Consider the following 18,504-nt stretch of genomic DNA (forward strand, 5'->3'; position numbering starts at 1 on the left):
TTTTTTCAGAATTCATGGTTTTTCTTGTGAATTTCTTTTTCAAATAATTAACTCTGGGTCTATAATATATCTGTAGAGGAAGGGTTAAATGTACCTCATTTCTGGTAGTTGACAAGCTTAGCATCTCGGTTTGGTGGTTCGGGTGTTACGTTGTGATACCTTAGGTGGTGGGTTCGAATCCCAGTTTTTGCATGGGTTGGGATCCTTCCACTTGGGCGGGCGTCCTCTGGGATGCAGTGAGGACTTGAGTGGTGGCGCATTGGTTTGCTACCAACATTTGGCATTGTCAATATTTTGGCAAATCAACATTTGGCAAAATCAAAAGTTGCCAACATTTGGCAAAATCAAAAGTTGCCAACATTTGGCAACTTTTCGTGAAATTGGCAACGACAATTGACAAGCAACCAATCTCTAGCCAATATTTGCCGTTGCCAAAATTTTGCATGCCAACTTTTGGCATCAAACCAATTATGCTCTGGGATCCTTGCGCTTGAGTATGATTGAAAATAGGAAACTACAAGATCCCTTCGCACACATGAGGATGCTCTTCTTACCACCGCGGGGAGGAGGGCTTGGGCAGCCGCGGCGACGCTCCTCGAGGTCGAGGTCTTGGCTCGCAGCAGCCGCGGTTGGGTTACTTCACACACATGGGGATGCCCTTCATGCCACCGCGTACGCCATGGATCCATCCTAGCTCGGCTGGCATCCTCAGTCCTCGCCCCGGCGCATCTACGCACGCTTTATCAGGTGATGCTCCCATCCGCGTCGTCCGCCCCTTACACCGCCATGCCTTACTCGTGGGATACCTCTTCATATTTTATTGTCGCCGAAAATCTTTCAAAACCTTATATTCGTTTGTAAATTTACCCGTGACAATTTATATTCTGTGGAGTTTGACCCCATTGGCTTTTCTGTGATAATTTATTGGTCTTTGCTAAAATTAATAGTTGTGTACTGCATCCACTACTAAACATTAGTACCATCCAACCTGAACATTTTACACTGCTAAGAAACTGCTCATTTGTGGGGTGACATTAGTGGCGGGTGAGGTATGGGCCCCACCGCTGCTATTTTAGCTAAGTAACACTCCTATACAGTCACCAGTAGCGAGCAAACGTGGCCACCTGCCAATCGTAATTTTCTACAAAATTAACCGTGGGATAAAAACATCAGTGGAGGGCACCAAACGAATGCTCGCCACTACTTTGTAATGTACCAGCAGTGAGCAATTAAAGTAGCCACGATAGCCGTTTTCGTGTCAGACCATTTTCAGCCAAATTCGCTCATGGAAAACGTTTCGAGCCGGCACACCGGCCGAACTTTCGGCCGGCTTGCGCCAAGCTGGCTCGTGCGGCGAGTTGGCCCACACACCGCTTTGACGGCTTTCCCTTATCTCTTCACGCGGGATCGTCCTCCTCCACTTATTTCCCCACACCGAACACTATCTCTCTTCCCCTTTTCTCTTCCTCTCCCACATGCCGCTAGATTCATGGCCACTTGCGCTGCAATCCGAGGGAAGGAGCTAGCTGCTGCGGGCTGGGCTGGCGGCACAAGTGCTACAAGGAGCAGGAGCCCCGTGTTTTTGACGGAGGCGACGACAGGCTACAAGCGGGGCGCCACCACCAACTACCGATGCGATTCGCGGGCGGAGATGCTGCTACTCGACGCGGCGGAGCTGCAACCGTAGTTCAGCGGAGCTACAACCGTACATCGGTGGAGTTGCAACTGTCTGCCCAGGTTAATTGCTCATTCAGTTAAAAATTGTCCATTCGAACAATTGTCTGGATTAAAAATTAATTTTCATAAGAGCGAGGTGTTCTGCTTTGGGAAGGCCAAAGAAGAGGAACATACTTACAGACAATTGTTTGGATGCGAATTAGGTGCTTTACCATTCAGTTACTTGGGTATTCCGATTCACCACCGTAAACTATCCAATAAGGAATGGAAATGTATTGAAGAACGAATTGAAAAAAAAATCAGTTGTTGGAAGGGCAAGCTGATGTCATATGGAGGTCGACTAGTTTTGATTAACTCCGTATTGACTAGCATGCCAATGTTTTTACTTTCGTTCTTCGAAATTCCGAAAGGGGTCAGAAAGCGGCTTGATTTCTTTAGATCTCGTTTCTTTTGGCAATCTGAGGAGTCCAAGAGGAAGTACCGTCTTGCACGATGGGATATCCTTTGTCGACCTAAAGACCAAGGGGGGCTCGGTATTGAGAACTTGGAAGTTAAGAATAAATGCCTTATGAGCAAATGGTTGTATAGGTTAGAGACAGAGCCGAAGGGCATGTGGTCTCAAATCCTACGCAATAAGTACTTGCACTCGAAAACACTAGCCCAGGTTACTATCAGACCGAATGATTCACCATTCTGGAAGGGACTTATGAGAACGAAGGATTTTTTCTTTCGTAGGATCAAATTCGTGATTGGCAACGGGATGTCAACAAGATTTTGGGAGGACACGTGGCTAGGAGAGACACCTCTGGCCTTACAATATCCTACCCTTTACAATATTGTGCAACGTAAGGAAGATTACGTAGGTATTGTCTTTCAAAATATTCCCTTGAACATCCAGTTCCGACGTACTTAGTGGGTGAGAGATGGACAGCCTGGATGCACCTGGTTCGGAGATTGATTGAAGTTCGACTCTCCAACGTGCCAGACTCCACACACTGGACGTTAACTAAAAATGGGATATTTACGGTGAAATCATTTTATACGGATTTGATTAATTATGGCCCCATCTCAAGATCACTTCATATTTGGAAGATTAAGGTTCCTTTGCGAATTAAAATTTTCATGTGGTTTGTTCACAAGCAAGTAATACTCACAAAGGATAACCTACTTAAGAGGCGATGGGTAGGTAACTCGCGGTGTTGTTTTTGTGCTCAAGACGAGACAATACAACATTTATTTATTGAATGCCCACTTGCCAAGTTACTTTGGAGAACGATTCATATAGCTTTTAATATCACCCCCCGAAGATATTGCGTCTTTGTTTGGGACGTGGTTAGCTGGGGTTGAACAGTTCACGGCAGCTCGTATTCGGATTGGAATATGTGCGTTATTATGGGCTATATGGAACTGCAGAAACGATATGATATTCACCAAACAACACAACTTATCTTTTTTGCAGGTTATCTTCAGAGCTACAGCTTGGATCCGTACGTGGTCCTTACTCACTCATATGGACTCCAGGGAGCCTTTGGTTACTGGGTGCAACCAATGGGAGATGGTGGCTCGGGCTATATTCAACCGGTTCGGATGGCGGTCGCATAACAGGATAGGAGTCTAGAGAGATTGTCCTCATTATTACCGTACCGGTTGTCTTTGTCCGCTTGTACTTTTCAGTTTTTATGCCTTGTGCTTTGCTCCATTTGCGAGCTGTAAGACCTTTGCAGTGATACTTTCTGAATTTTTAATAGAAAGGCTGTATGGATCATTATGATGCAGAGGCCGGGGGTATACCTCCATTTCCAAAAAAAGCATGCACGATGTTAAGAAAAGTAGAAAATTCGTAATTATCTGCCAGGGATTACCTCTGGCATCAAGTCGGTTAATATGAGTGCCTTCAGGTCCTCGAAACAATCATCACTGGATGTGTAGTGACTACATAGGCCCTCCAGAATTCCAGCTGTGCAAATTCTGATATTTCCCTTTGTACGCAGTAATCTGATAATTTCCTTCACATCATAACAACTAATTGCTTGTAAGATGATCTTTGCATTGCTTTTGGTCTCTTTGGAGAGCACGAGAAGCTTTTCACCAGCCAATCCGGTGACGTAATCGTCCTTCCTGTAGCACATAAAGATGTCTAGTAGCTGCACAATGATATCCTCTCGGTCTTTTATTTTTTTGGGGGGATCGGTTTGGTCTTGTATTTGTGTGATGAGAACCTTCATGGCTAGTGTACGCAGTGTATCATATTCATGACAGCCAGCGCATGTGACCATAGCGCTGATTGCTTCCTTGTTCAGTGCGATTTGGCTGCACAGCTTATCGCCACTCTTTCCCATAGCAGTATCGAGCCAGGTGCACAACACTCTGAGTGATGCATCTACTATGTTGGACCATTCACCATGATTGAAGCGGTGCAGTAGGTCGCAGCTTAGAGGCCTCATGATCATGGAAGCTAGATCATCCGTGTCGCCCATGACTCTACAGTTGTCCTCGTCGGTGGCGAGCTTCTCAATAATACCCAAGCCTTGCAGCACGAGATCCTTGTATTCATTGACCTCCTCTGGTGGAGAGAGGCGTCGAGTAGGGAAGATATGCATACGATGGCTCCCGGGATCTGTTTCAAACGGATGTCCCCAGCCAGCGCATACACAATCCTCGCAGCGCGCTTCCTCGATCATCTCTGTGTCGCATAGGCTAGAGCCTCTGTAACCTAGCGCTTTGAGCAGTTTTTGGTGTATCTTCCCAGAGGATGACGAACCAATCAGCCGCTCGGTCACTACAAGTTTGGATGTGCTGTTTATTCCCCCCGCGTGCTTGTAAAACTTAAGTTTGGATGTGCTGTGGTTTCATTTGGTAATACAAGTGGAGCCGGGGCTGTAAAGCCCTTTTCCTCTTGAAAAAAACTATCTGCATGCGCGTGCCTTTTTGCTCCCCGTATCTCTCAGGTGGTTGAGGGGACTCGTCATATATGATGAGTCATGAGTGTGTCCATGATCCTTGTCCCTGAGAGGAGGTCATCTGGTGAATGGGACTCCATCAGGTCCAGTGCATATGTGATGAGGTTCCTTCCTCTAGCAAACGATGGATTCTTCTCACATCCAATCCTTGCCTCGCGTAAATAGCCCAAAACAGATGAGTGATCCCCTTGCGCAAATTTGTATCCTTGGGCCACTTGGCTCGCAATCCTTTTCCCAGCAAAACGCAGGAGCCCTCTATAACAGAAGACGGCACCTTGGAGCAAAGCTAGGAGGTAGAGCACACCAAGGGCTGGGTTCATGTTTGTTGTCTGTCCTCCACCCGAGTTGCCATAATTGTGTTCTATTAGACGCCACAGAGCAAGGGCTGTAGTGATGTACCGCCCAAATCCATAAAGAGCTGCCAGAGGGCACAATATCATGGAGAAAAATAACTATTCCTCACCAAGGGTGACGAATAGCGCATATATGTGTGTGTGTGTGTGTGTGTGTGAGAGAGAGAGAGAGAGAGAGAGAGAGAGAGAGAGCATTGAATATTCCTTGAACGCCACCATGTTTATGACAAAGTTAATAGCCAATACATACAGTATAAGTTTGGAAATCCTAAAGATTGGACTAAGCTGAACAATAAGATGTACACGCAATAGATTTATGCAATAACTGAACTCTGTATGCCAAAATAGAGTGGATGATGTGGCCGTACCTTTCCATGTGATTGTGAAGTTCATGGTACGCAAGAAGTTTATGCACAATCCTGGAATAGTGGTTAAATTTTCACTCGGATGGATATTGAAGACCCTATTGGACATTCAAATCATTGATGATGTCAGCAAGAAAGACAGTAAAAACACACTTACCAGTTATCATAATTTCGAACATAGGAGGACTTTATTTTATTAGTCATATGGGCTTTCCTTGGACTCCACATTGATGCACATCATTAGAATTATATGAACTTTTGGATTAAGGCAAACCAATCTATCTTAGCCATAAAATTTTATATAAGTTCTGTATGTAAGTATGAAATGGACATGTGCACAACTACAAAAATGTTTTTGGGAACACACAAGAAATCTGCGAGCCTATATATTAAGGAAGAGATCAAATAGGTTTACAGGACATGGCACAAACCGCCTGGTCGTTTCTAGTGGTAAAATAATAACCTTTTCTATACAAGTCTTTGTAGATATTCCACTATATATGGCCTACGTACAGAGCAAAATGAATTAATCTATACTCTAAAATGCATCTATATACATCCGTATGTGGTCCATAGTGGAATCTCTACAAAGACTTATTTGAATTCAAAATTCAAAATTCAACTATCAAAATTCATCTATATATCCGAATGTTCGTTCATTCACTTATTTGAATTCAAAATTCAACTATAAAATTCGTTCGAAATATTTTCGGTATTTCTCGGTAACCATGGTAACCACGTTTACCAGTCCCCCTCGGTAAAATTGCCTCATTCGGTAACCAAAACCTTAGAATCTCTACAAAGAATTATATTTAGAAACGGAGGGAGTATCCAATTTAGTGATAAAATAATAACCTTTGGTTTAACATAAGTGCCTTGTTAGTTCTAGTGCAAGCGGTAGCAGACCGAGAAGACTGTAAGTGAGATTCCACGTCATATGAGTTTCTTATTTTTTTTCCCTAATTTGTGCAGTTTGGAATTTGTATATAGAAGAAATAGCAACTGAGGAGCGCTAATCTCTCTCTATATGCAGGGCTATCATTCCTTCACTGCATTAAAGAAAAAGCCTCTGCAAGGTTGGACTCACGGCATGCATACTCTTACACGATAAAAGAGATAGACACATACAATTTCGAAGTAGGAAATTGAGAGGAAATAAAGCATGAATGATGAGACTGACCCGGCTGTTTGTACGAGGGTAATCACTGTGAGATACCAGAAGTCCTTGGTATCCAGTATGGACACGAAGCCACCGAGAAGGAGAACGGTGGTCCAGGAAACCACTAGGAGGCCCAAGCCTCTCATTGCCATCCACAGGTAACCCATAAACATTGCATAGCAATTGATATGCTTTACTTCCGGCCAGTTGGAATCGTCGATGGAGCTGGAGCCAGCCATTATTAGCCCTGAGGAGTGAGGTTGATTGCAATCCAATTTATATATGGGAAGAACAAAAACCGATGTATGGGAGCAGAGCCCATCGAGATTGAACGCGAGGCAAAACCCAAAACTAATATACCAAGCAAGCAGCACTAGATATGCATGCATGGCTTAATACTTACTTGGGTGAATGCAGGAGGCCGCACGCCACATCTTTCCCGGACACAGGAACCCCAGCCCCTGAAAGCCTGAAACACAAGCCTGCCATAGTTCCTCCATTTTTGGTGCTACGATCGATCACAAGATAAAGAAATCACAACCAATATTTTGTTTGTGCAGCTGAAGGACATATAACGAGGAGGTTGAGATGGAAAGATGGAATCACCTTGCAGCTAGCCAAGTGCTAGCGCTGTTGGTGTTGTATTGTGCCCCTCGCCGGCAGTCTGGCTTCACTACGGCCACCTCACCTCCTAGCTAGCTAGTACTAGTATGCTCCTCCTCCTCCTCCTCCTTTTGCTGGATTTTGAGTCGCCATGTTGCTCTCGTTGGTTCTTTGTTTTGGCTGGCTACTTGGGCAGTGGAGTGAAGCAAGTCATGGTTTGGCAGACAGGTGTGAGCAATCTCTTGACCAGCTGGGTTCTTTCTTCTCCTTGCGTCCTCTGCGTAGCACTAGCTGTCGCCTTCTCATAGGTTGGCAGAGCCTGCCCATCCCTTGTACTGTTGGTCCTCTGTGTAGTGTAGTCTCACTCATGGGCTTATATCTTCATATTGAAATTTTTACCATGGGATGCTCATGGGGCTTTATCTTCATATTGAAATTTTTACCATGGGATGCGCATGGGGGTATATCTTCATGGAGGGGGGATTAATAACTAGGTAGTCACTCGCTGCGTAGTTGAGAAGTAGTGTAAGCGTTGGTAGTTGGCAGCTTGATCAGTAGTACGTAAACAGGTAAAAGTGAAACAAGGTTTCACTTTCACAGGGCTTTGCGTCTTTTGTCCGTCGATCTTTTCCACTGCTTCAGGTCATGTTTCATGCATGCAGCTGGGTGGCACGACCCATGTGGACGCGTGAAGATGGATGGATGCTGCGGATACTGTGCGTGCATATGCCTGGCCTGGGCCTCAGCTGTAAACTTGGATGCTTTAATTTCTGTCCTTCGCGTATGCCCGCTGTTGCAAGTGTCGCTGCGCCAAAACAGGCAAGCTCTCGCACATGCTCCGATCGACCAGCTGCTTGGACAGATTCCGAGCTATACTAGCTAGCTTCACATTGACTAGCAAGCTTCCGTGCGAGTTCATTTAATAATGCATATCTAATATTTTGTGCATGTTGAAGTTTTGATATTTTCTTTTAGCAAAATATTTTGTAATGCTACTGTATGTGGACGCTCTGCTGGCCGGTGCACAAAAGGTGATGTGGCGCTAGCTGATTCAAGCAATGGTATTCTCCATCATATTCTACCCAGGAGCAGCTCTTTAGACCGAGGAGTAACTTAGACTAGTAATATGCATATATTCATGTTATATGCAAAATATGCATTTCGGTGGGGGAGAGAGAGAGAGAGAGAGAGAGAGAGAGAGAGTGCAAAACTCAACAGGTGATGAGTAGGAACATTACATGCATTGGTGACTTTATTTTAAATTCTTGCATGCAAACATTTAATACATAGGTGATGGAGTTGATCCCCTTAAATCGGAAAAACAAAAAGTTTGAGATAAGCCCTCTAAACCGGAAAGGAGGGAGTACCATGCTTATGTTACTAGTCTATATTATTACCTCTACAGTGGAGAGTAACATATGCGTGCTGCTATACAACACTTCATTTATTAGGTTATAAAATCATTTTGTCTTGGTATGTGTGATATTACCCATAGTATGAGCGGAAATCTATTGGTGCTCCTGGGAGCACGCACTCCTGCACGCGGAAAAAATATTTCAAAGTGTGAAAAAAATTCAAACAAAAAATTGGCACATACATGTCGACATTATATGTGTGCAAATCAAGTTTCGGAGAAAAACGACATTTTATGTGCCTTGTGTAAAAAAGAAAAAGGATATCTTGTGAAAAGCAATTTTTAACACCAGATTTTGTCTTTTTCACACGCAACACATTAGTTGTTTGTTTTTTGCGAAACAACTTTGTGAGCATGTACAATATCGAAATGTACGCCCAAGTTTTTGTGTCGAATTTTTTGAAATTTCAAAATGTGTTCAAAACACATTTTAAAAACCAGGAGTGCGCGCATGCCCTGTAAACTGAGAGAGAGGTAGTACTTTTTTTTAGTTCGCCTATGGCGTACCATATTTTCATAGAAGGCAAAAATATGTATAAGAAGGTTTCGGCCAACTTGGAGGAGACAAGGATCGACGGATCCATCGTTTGCTAGAGGAAGGAACGTCATCACATATGTAGTTGACCTGATGAATGATGATGGAGTCCCATTCACCGGAGTGTGAAAGGAACATCATCACATATGTAGTTGACCTGATGATGGAGTCCCATTCACCGGAGTGTGCTCTCCGCGACAAGGATCCTGGAGGCACTCATCACCTATGATAATTGACTAGTGGCTGGGGCCCGCCCCGGGCGGGCCTTCTTTGCGTCACTGTGCGCACTAATCTTGTTGCTGCAATTGTCAACGTGTGTATGCAGTGCAAATGAGTACCCTCTTCATAAAATATAATACACGAAATAGAACTGCAGAAACATATATTCACTAATAGGTCTATGTTATTGGAGAGGTGGCAGCCTTAGAAGGTGGAGGAATGATCACAGAGCACGACAAATCGGTTGAAATCAAAGTCTAACATCCTCCAAAAGACGGGTGACCTCCAAAAGAGAGGCGGAGTCGATTTATGGATCATATGTATAGGCGATAGCTGTTGTTGACGGTGGTGCGTCTAGAGACGATGCACAGTGAGAGAGGTGGCACCTTGCCTTGCGCTTGAAGTGGAAGGCACATATGACACCTTCCTGGATGTTTGTGTGGTTGTGAAACCATGACCAGTTCATCATGATGCTGACCCTCTTTGTTGGTTCAAAGCATGAAGCCACTGTCATTACCCTTGGTTCCGTCTCCATCTGGGAGGGTATCATCATCCTGGTGGATGTATTTCTTCAAGTTGTCATGTGTACTGCACATGAAAGTACTGTAAGGTAGAGAGAAAAGGAGTGAGGGCATGGCAGAAGACAATATCATGTCATGATGAGTAACTACAATGAAAGAGGCCTAACAATGTATTGATCGAAGGATTGTGTTTACAAATTTCTGACTGAAAACTCTTGAGCCAAGTGTACAACAGGCTGCACTCACCACAAGACTAACCATAACTTGATGGTTACAAGGCATGCATAGCAAGTAGAGTTTACTTATCAAGTTATTAGTATTTTTCTTCTGTGGTACTTAGAGTCCAAAGCTTGAGCAAACACATTTGATCTACACAGGAAAATGATGGAAGCTTAGGCTGCATTTGTTTAGAGCTTCAAGAAATGCAAGATTATGTTGTTTTCTGACCGGAGAAAATTAGATAATAGAGAAATCTTGGAGGTGTGCAGTTTATTACCTCGACAACATAGCACACAAAGGCATGACACATCAACATCTCAGGCAATCAGCGTGATTACCTAACAAGATTGAAAAACTCAGAATGAATTTCAGGACAACACTGGTCCTGACAAATTAAGTAAAATCTATGCACGGAGGGTGAAAAGAAAATATAATCAGAGGGTGAAAAGAACAATATATTCAGACAATTGCTCAGAAGTCAAATGTAAGACCTAGATGGATATATTGTGTCCAGAATCACTTGTTAAAAAAAGAATACATACACATGAAATAAAATCTAGCGGACGAGCAAGCACGAAATCAATCAATATGCAATACGAGTAACCTGAAAAATAAGATAGATACAGACCCTTGTTCTTACTAATGTAACTGAATAAGCTATGCAACTATATGAGTAACCTGTAAAATAGAATATGTCCTCAAATATTTTAGACCAACTTTCTTATATAGTATAGAAACTTCATAGGGAAACATTTTAACCAAATAGATTTAGGATCAATAGGCATCCATAAATTAATAGACATAATGAACAAACATTTATGTAGGTGTGGTTATCTCGACCTTCCATGTAATACAGGACACAAGCATATAATCTATTTTTCTACATTAGACGAAAAGAGTAAGAAACAAATGGAAAGGAAAGACAATCTGATGGTGTCTCCATCATGAATCTCATTGTCACCCAAAGATCGCACTTTCTTTATTTTAGATCAGTTTATTACATCCACTCCCCACAGCATACTTCATTTCCAAATTTGAGAAAATAGTACGGTGCTCTTGGGCTCCTGAATCTTAAGAAAATCTTCCAAGATATTTACCCATCCAATAGAATTTTCCACGGAAAATATGCATCCTTATGCAAATTCATTATCATGGCAGGGATCACTTAAGCAAAAAGCAAAAATGTGGCTAAAATTATTTTCGACGTTAAAAGCATATACGAACCGAGATAGTTTGCAGCTCCTCAATAAATCAATTCTTCTTATGAAATAAAATGTGTGCCATATATCTGAAGGTACAAATACATAGATTTAGCTTGACAGTTAAAGCTAAGGCACCATTTCTGGGTGTTGCAATGAAAAGCTCGGTCACATACACCAGGTTGGGAAGTCAGCCAATGCATACAAAGTAGGACGATGTGAATGTTGCCACTTACCCGAGACATGAATTTCTCGAGCATGTCTTGCTTTTGCATTTCATCACTTGTTGGCAGACCCATCTACTTCTGACGTTGGTCAGGCTACGACAAGAGGAAAAAAATCAGCTAGCTATGGTTTAAGGGCTGAAGAAATTGTAAGACATGTAGTCCAACAGCAAGGTTGTGAACAAAGCTTATCATCATCTTCTCCACAGTTTATCTAGTCTCAGGATCCAGATCAGAGAGTTTGCTAATTCATCAGGGGAGAGGATCCAGAGTGGGTCGACAGAGATGGTGATGCTGGATTGTGTTGTACGAGTCGGTGGTCGTGTATTCCCAGAGCGACGGCGGCTTACCTTGGCTCCGGGTGATCTTTCCCGTGCAGTGGGGTCTCCGAGCTCCGGATCACGAGTCCACATCCTAGCTGATGAGCAAATTGACGAAGACGAAGCTGGTCGGTTCGAGGAGACATCGGTGCCGATTCAATCGGTTAACGCCGTGCTTTCCTGCGAAGATCAAGATGGGCCCGAGGCTCCCTGGTCGACGGTTGCTCGTCGGAAGAAATCAAAGGCGGAAATCGTCCAGGAATTTTGGGAGGACGTGGGATTTCCTACTAAGGAATCACGCGTCTGGGAACGTCGGGATACCGAGTCGTCATCGTCGTCTTCAGGTCAGACTCATTCTGGTTCGTTTTTGGCTGATGAGTTCTCGGATGGATGCAGGTCTCAGCAGGGGGGCGTCGACGCCAAAACAACGGCGTCTGCGAAGTCTGCCCGCCGAGGCGTGCACATCCGCCCTTGGAAAGGGCCTCTCCCGCGGCCGACACCGCTGCAGCCAGTCGCGCTGGCGGCGTTCTGGCCGGAGGCGACGGCGGCAACGGACACGGCGTCAGTAGATGAAACGGTTGCGGCTGCATGCTCCAATCAAGCGCTTCATGCGGATCGGCCAATTGATCAAGCGAAGTCAACGGGATGCGTCAATCACGTGGACGCTGGATGCATTACTCTCGCGGTGGCCGGTGGGCCAAGAGTGCGTGCGACTCCACGTTTGGGCCATACTCTCAGAAGGGCCGATATGTTTCAAGGCTCAAGCCACCCTAGATCCCCATCGCCCAGCCGTCCGCTTCGTTCCTACGCCGCCGTCCTGCGACAGCCCTCGCCACCGATAATGGCTGGCCGAAACAACGATGCTGCCAAGGGATCCACGCCGGGCGGGACAGCAACGACGAACCCGATGATCTCAGCCGGTTTTGGGGCTGCCGCCGGTCCACTGCGCTTTGATGTATCACCGGCGCACATCGCACCATCCGTCCCACGGGCTGCAGCACTGACGCCGGCGCCTGCCGTCTTTGGGGGCGGGGCTACCAATCAACCAGCACCGGCAGCTCCTACCAGCCGCAACAAATACAAGCGCAAGGGGGGACGCCGCGATGCCGGTACTGCCGGTGCTTCCGGTGCCGTCCCTCCGGCTACGCGACCTCCACCGCTGTTTCCGCTGCCACCGGTTATCGGCGCCGCCCCTGCAACGCCGACTCCTGAGGCTACCAACATTTCACCGCTAGCTGCTGCCTCGACGGACGTCGCTGGACAGGGCCAAAAAGGAAAGAAAACAGGCCTTTGGTGTTTCAAGTGTCGTTCAAATGATCACTCTCCAAGGATTGCACGGTGACACACTATGCACCGTTGTCCTGTGCTCAAGCAGCCAAGGCCCATCGCGTCGCTCGGTGGATGCGGTCTTGTAAACGCTATATTTGTGCAGCTGCCTGACTCACTTTTCAAGGAACATCTAGCACCACCAACTTTGCCGACTGCACTTGTAACAATCTCCGGTGGTTCTTTGTGCGCTGCTGAGGTGGAGATAGAGGTCGCAAAGATAGCCTTGGTTCAGTCATCGTGGAAGTGGGAAGCCGTGCCGCATGGAGACAATGCTTACCTAGTTTGTTTCCCGTCCCTCGAGATTTTGAAACGTGTGGCAGCTTTTGAGTACAATGTCAAATCTCACGGCGTGAAGGTGTCTTTCACTGAATGGATAGCTGAGGAGAGCACGTCCGTTCTTCCTTTGCAGCCTGTATGGGTTCACGTCACCGGCGTTCCACCACCTCTCCGCCATTTCCTCGGTTTGTGGGTGGTTGGATCAGTTATAGGAGCCACACAAGATGTTGATTTGGTTGCTTTGCGCCGGCATGGAATTGTGTGAATTCAGGTGGCCGTTCATTCTTTGAATAGTTTCTCCAAAAAAGATGGGTCTATTGATGCTTCGGTCTCCTCGGATGTTTATGTTAAACTTAATGGCTATTCGCTTCGGTTTGTTCTGGAGAAGGATGACTACGTCCCGGATGTTGACTTTATCCCACAAATTTGGGAAAACTATGATGATGGACATGAGGATGGCGCTAACCGGGATGAGGATATGCCTGACAGAGATGATAGCAAAAGGACTAAGACTGTCGAAGCTATTGGTGACAATACAACGTCGGATGCTCAAACAAGTTCGGCGGCTCCCATAAAGTCCGTGCAGAGATCAGTACAGGCAGCGGATCCGGGCTGTTCGGCCGGCCGGCCGGACGTGAATATAGCAGCAACGGGATTGCCCGTAGCTGATGTTGCCCACGTGATTGATGTGGATCAGGAGCGGCCCACGGCTTCATGTGCCATACAGGCAGCGGCTGTGGAGAGCCGGTCTATGGTTCTTGGCTGCATGCGCCATGCACCAATCGCTGAGAGTGGCCCGGCCGCACATACAAGCCTGGAGCTCAAGCACCCAGATGTTGCTGCCTCGACGCTGCATGTAGCAGCAACGCATGCTTCTGTCACGGCTTCAGCGCGGATAGAGCCGGTCATGGGTCCTGTTGCTCCACTAGCTGCGCCCTCGGTTCATCCTGCTTCGATTTGCAGGACAGAGTCCTTGACGACGCCACCAGCCGCGGCACCGGCTGGTGCGGTTGTCGCTATGGTTCCCATGGGCTCAGCTCCTCGTCCATCCTCACCGACCGCTGGGACTGTTCAGACACCTCCGCCTTCGTTAAAGTCTACGCCAATCGCTACTCTGTCGACGCCGATGGGTACTATGTCAGGTGGCATGACCACGCCCCTTCGACGTAGTAACCGTCACTCCCTTGCTGCTGATGGTTCCTCTGCGACTGATGAGCACTCCCTTGCGAAGGCAATGCGTCGCCAGGCCTTGAGGAATTTGGAACCCACGCCAGGCACCTCATCTGCTTAATCTTTTCTTTCTTTTTCAGATACTCATATTACTAGTAGCTTAAAGAATGTTGGTGTATCTATGGGAAAGAACAATAATGAAATTAATCTGTCAGTTGGGGCACTTAAACACATGAAGATTGACCGTTTAAAGGTTTCTCCGAAGTGTAATAACGCCCTACCAAACCCCGAAACCGAGGATGATGATGAAGCGGATGCCAAATATGATGGTCCGCTAATCTCCCACTTGGTTGGTAAGGTTACCGAGGTGGGTTTAGATGATGCAAGATCTGGGTCAATGTTTTGTGACTTCACAGTGTCTTCGCGGAAATTTAAATCGCACTCCTCTAAAAAGAAAAAAAACCACCCAAGAAGGCGAAAAGTTCCACACCAATTCGAGTTTTCTCATGAGAGGCATGTTTTGGAAAGCAGAGGTCTCTCAGACTTGGCTAAACATAAACACATCGGTGATTGTGTGCGAGAACACGAATTGGATTTTGTGGCAATTTCCAAGGCTGGTAAATGTGACTTTCGCCCACACGTCCTCGATCACCTATCAGGTGGTTTCGACTACACATGGCATAGTCTACCAGCTCGTGGAAGGTCTGGAGGAATCCTTCTTGGGATACAAACCACGACCATGGACTTGTTGGCTTTTTCGACCGGTGATTTTCATATCAAATTTCACCTACGAAATAAGGCTGATAATTTTACATGGAGCCTGGTCGCAGTCTATGGGTCTGCCCAAGATGAGCATAAATCAGCTTTCCTCCATGAACTAGTGAACCTGGCTAAGGATAACCCGTACCCAATGCTTATTGGAGGGGATTTTAATATCCTTAGGTACCAGGAGGAAAAAAATAATGACCGCTTCGACACTCATTGGCCTTTCCTTTTCAATGCTGTGATTGACAGTTTGGATCTTCGGGAGGCCCGTATGTCGGGGCGGCAGTTCACTTGGGCTAATAACCGTTCTGTGCCGACGTATGAGAAGCTCGATAGGGTACTCATGGATACCGAATGGGAGCTTAAATTTCCTATGGTAACCGTGCGAGCCCTAGAGCGAATCGAGGCATTATCGGATCATGCACCAATCATTCTTAATTCTAATTCTACGAGTCATTCTGCCCGTCGCCCTTTCAAATTTGAATTGGCATGGTTGCATCGGGATGGTTTTGTAGACATAATAAAGAGTGTTTGGGAGAGGCCCGCCATTGGTCGTACACCGATTCAGAGATGGAATTATAAAATAAGGGCCATGAGGCAACACCTCTCTGGATGGGTTAAACACACCATTGGATTGTACAAAAAAGAAAAGCAGCGCCTCTGTACCATCATTGATGACCTCGACAAAATTGCAGAGACACGTACCTTATCTCAACAAGAGATTGAATTGAAAAATCAATCTAATGAGAAGGTTGCCCGTCTATTGCGCGAAGAGGAGATCAAATACTACCAGAGGTCCAAAGCTGACTTCATCCTAATGGGAGATAGTAATACAAAATACTTCCAATTGGTCGCCAATGGTCGACATAGGAAGAAATGTATTCATAGTCTCCAACAGGATGAGGGGCGGATCGAAGGTCAGGAGGAGCTCAAAAAGTATATCACCAGCTAATACAAATCTCTTTTCGGGGCACCAGATGAAGGGAATGTCACCCTTGACGAGGCCCGAATAGATGATATTTCACAAGTCACGGTGGAAGAGAACAATATCCTCACGGCACCTTTCTCGGAAGAGGAGGTGAGAGCGGCGGTGTTCCAAATGGAACACAACAAAGCTCCAGGCCCTGATGGTTTTCCCGCAGAATTTTATCAGAATTTCTGGGATATCATCAAGGCTGACCTTTTGGAGTTCTTTAAGTGTCTTCACGCCGATCAACTTGACCTATTTAGGCTAAATTTTGGCGAGATTGTTTTGTTGCCGAAAATTAAGGAGGCCGAACGGATCCAACAGTTCAGACCCATATGCCTCCTTAATGTCAGCTTCAAGATTTTCACCAAAGTAGCTACAAATAGGTTAAACTCGATAGCTGACCATATTGTCCGGCCATCTCAAACGGCCTTCATGCAAGGAAGAAATATACTAGATGGTGTAGTTATCCTTCATGATACCGTCCACGAGATGCACCGAAAAAACATGAGTGGAGTGGTATTCAAAATTGACTTTGAAAAAGCCTATGACAAGGTCAAGTGGTCTTTTCTCCAACAGGCCCTAAGGATGAAAGGTTTCTCCGATAAATGGTGCAAGTGGATCCAAAATTCTGTAATTGGAGGTAGTGTGGCCATCAAAGTCAATGATGATGTAGCTCATTACTTTCAGATAAAAAAAGGACTACGACAGGGTGACCCCATGTCCCCAATGTTATTTAACATTGTTGCTGACATGCTGGCTATTCTGATTGAGCGCGCCAAGTAGGATGGACAGATTGCGGGAGTAGTGCCACACCTTATGGATGGTGGCCTCTCTATTTTGCAATATGCCGATGACACGATTCTTTTTATGGAACATGACCTAGACAAAGCTCGAAATCTGAAGCTATTGCTTTCGGCGTTTGAGCAAATGTCGGGCCTCAAAATTAACTTTCATAAAAGCGAATTGTTCTGCTTTGGAGAAGCCGTTGAGGCGGCGGCTGATTATGCTGACCTGTTTGGTTGCGCACTTGGCCAATTCCCGATTAAATATCTGGGAATACCGGTTCATTATCGGCGTCTCACCATTGCAGAGTGGAAGCATGTGGAGGAGCGTCTAGGGAAACGGTTGAGCAGTTGGAAAGGAAAACTACTCTCAGTTGGTGGTCGGCTAGTTTTGATTAACTCCGTCCTCACAAATATGGTTCTCTATATGCTTTCTTTCTTCCAACTCCCAAAGGGGGTCCTGCAAAGACTAGACTACTTTAGATCCAGATTCTTTTGGCAAGGAGACGGTGAAAAGAAAAAATACAGGCTGGCCAAATGGAGCATGATTTGTAGGCCTAAAGACCAAGGTGGCCTTGAAATTCTTGACCTGCAGGTCAAGAATGAGGCCCTTCTTAGTAAATGGTTATTTAAACTTCTTACCGAGGATGGTGTTTGGCAAACCATGTTGCGCAACAAGTATCTAGGCCAAAAGGCGGTATCCCAGGCATATTGGAAACCTGGCGACTCGCACTTTTGGGCTGGCCTAATGGTGGCAAATAAACATCTCTTTCGCTTTGGGTCTTTCGCGATAAAGGACGGGTCAGAGATTCGTTTCTGGGAAGACATCTGGCTAGGCAATGCCAGTCTGAGAGAACAATATCCAGCCTTATATAACATCGCCTGCGATAAGAATAATACTATTGCGCACATGCTCGGTTCTTCCCCGCCGAATATTTCGTTCAGGCGGGATTTGATTGGCCCCCGGCTTGTGTCATGGCATAATCTTTTATCCCGGCTGGATTCGATTAACCTGACACAAGGTCGGGATGTGTTTCGCTGGAACCTTACTACATCAGGGTCTTTCACAGTAGACTCTATGTACCGTGCACTCATGCATTCTGAGGTACCAACGAGTAATAAAAAAAAATTGGAAGTCTAAAATTCCACTAAAAGTGAAAATCTTCATGTGGTATCTCCGTAGGGAGTTGTGTTAACCAAAGACAACCTCACACGACGAAACTGGCAAGGGAGTAAGACGTGTTCTTTTTGTACTCATGACGAGACAATCAAACACCGCTTTTTCCAATGCAAGTTTGCACGTTCTACGTGGTCAGTCATCCAAATAGCGTCAAATGTGTATCCGCCCACAAGTGTTGCCAATATTTTTGGTCATTGGTTGGACGGTATTACAAATAGGTTCAAAACGCTAATAAGGGTGGGAGCGTATGCCTTAATTTGCTCG

The 18,504-nt window shown here is 45.6% G+C and overlaps 1 long non-coding RNA gene across 1 annotated transcript; it reads left to right on the forward strand.

Moving 5' to 3' along the window:
* Positions 1-1,395: 1,395 nt before the first annotated feature.
* LOC120969397 (uncharacterized) lies at positions 1,396-3,445 on the forward strand. Its single transcript, XR_005763559.2, has 2 exons — positions 1,396-1,737; positions 3,137-3,445. It is a non-coding gene; the product is annotated as an uncharacterized lncRNA (long non-coding RNA).
* The last annotated feature ends 15,059 nt before the right edge of the window (positions 3,446-18,504 follow it).

This window comes from Aegilops tauschii, chromosome 7, assembly GCF_002575655.3.
Source record: "Aegilops tauschii subsp. strangulata cultivar AL8/78 chromosome 7, Aet v6.0, whole genome shotgun sequence".
NCBI lineage: Eukaryota > Viridiplantae > Streptophyta > Magnoliopsida > Poales > Poaceae > Aegilops > Aegilops tauschii.